The sequence below is a fragment of the Hevea brasiliensis genome, chromosome 11, assembly GCF_030052815.1.
Source record: "Hevea brasiliensis isolate MT/VB/25A 57/8 chromosome 11, ASM3005281v1, whole genome shotgun sequence".
Lineage (NCBI taxonomy): Eukaryota > Viridiplantae > Streptophyta > Magnoliopsida > Malpighiales > Euphorbiaceae > Hevea > Hevea brasiliensis.
The window spans coordinates 45,993,530-45,994,810 of NC_079503.1; the positions used below are offsets into that span (position 1 = coordinate 45,993,530).

At 39.2% G+C, this 1,281-nt stretch overlaps 1 non-coding gene across 1 annotated transcript; it reads right to left on the reverse strand.

The window, feature by feature from the left end:
- Nucleotides 1-727: 727 nt before the first annotated feature.
- On the reverse strand, nucleotides 728-834 carry LOC131170957 (small nucleolar RNA R71). Its single transcript, XR_009141719.1, has one exon. It is a non-coding gene; the product is annotated as a small nucleolar RNA R71 (small nucleolar RNA).
- Between the last annotated feature and the right edge of the window lie 447 nt (nucleotides 835-1,281).

Consider the following 1,281-nt stretch of genomic DNA (forward strand, 5'->3'; position numbering starts at 1 on the left):
ATACTCTACTTATCACTTTATTACTTGTTAGCGATACGTGCATTTGAGGTGATTGCAAAATAGCAAAACAAATTTTTGGCGCCATTGTCGGGGATTTTTGGTTTTAGTAATATCAAGCGATAGGCAATTTAGTTGATTTAGGCAATTATATTTATTATTTAATTTTATTTTGTTGGTTGTATTTCTTTTCTTTTCTCTCAGGTGCTCGATCTGGTATATGACCAGATCAAAGCTAGAAGAAATTTTGGACTGTGATCCAGAAATAGACAAAAATCTAAAAGCCACCAAGAGGGAAAGGAAACATTAAGAGCACGGTCAAGGAGATCTTGAAATCCTGACCATGGTCGATAATAATGATAGACCAAGACTCTTGAGAGATTACGGAGCTCCATCTGTCCAAGGATTTTAGCCCAGTGTCACTAGACCCACAGTGGAAGCTAACAACTTTGAATTAAAACTAGCATGGCTCCAAATGATTCAGCAAACCCAATTTGCAGGTTCAACAATAGAAGACCCACACTATCACCTCCAATGCTTTCTTGCCCTATATGATACATTCAAGATGAATGGAGTGTCTGATCATGTAATAAGACTCAGAACATTTCCATTCTCCCTTCGGGACAGAGCAAGGAAGTGGTTACTTTCTCAATTGGCTGGAACATTTACTACCTGCGAAAACCTCTATTAAGCTTTTCTAGCAAGGTATTTCCCACCTGCAAATACTGCAAAGCTGAGGCTTGAGCTCAACACCTTCAGACAAAAGGAAGGAGAGTCACTCTATGATGCATGGAAAAGATATAAAGACCTGCAGAGGGAATGTCCACACCATGGCATAGAAGATTGGCTATTGGTGCAAAATTTCTATAATGGATTACTACCCTCTATAAGGAGCATAGTTGATTCAGCTGCAGAGGGTGATCTAATGGAGAAAACAGTACCACTAGCACTCAAACTTCTAGAAAGGGTTGCATACCATAATTATGAGTGGTCAAATGAAAGAGGGAATGCAAGAAGAACTGCAGGGGTCCTGGAAGTAGATGCTTTAAGCATGATAAATGCCTAGTTTGATCAGCTCACAAAGAAACTCGAAAGAATGCAAGCCAACGCAGTTGGAATAAATAGTCAACCTGAGGGTAGCTATGAAGGAGGATAGATGAATTCAGAATACAACAATTTCAATGAACCTACAGAATAGATGAACTATGTGAATAATGGAGGAAACTTCAACCAGAGGCAGCCAAACAATCCGTATTCAAATACTTACAACCCTGGATGGAGAAA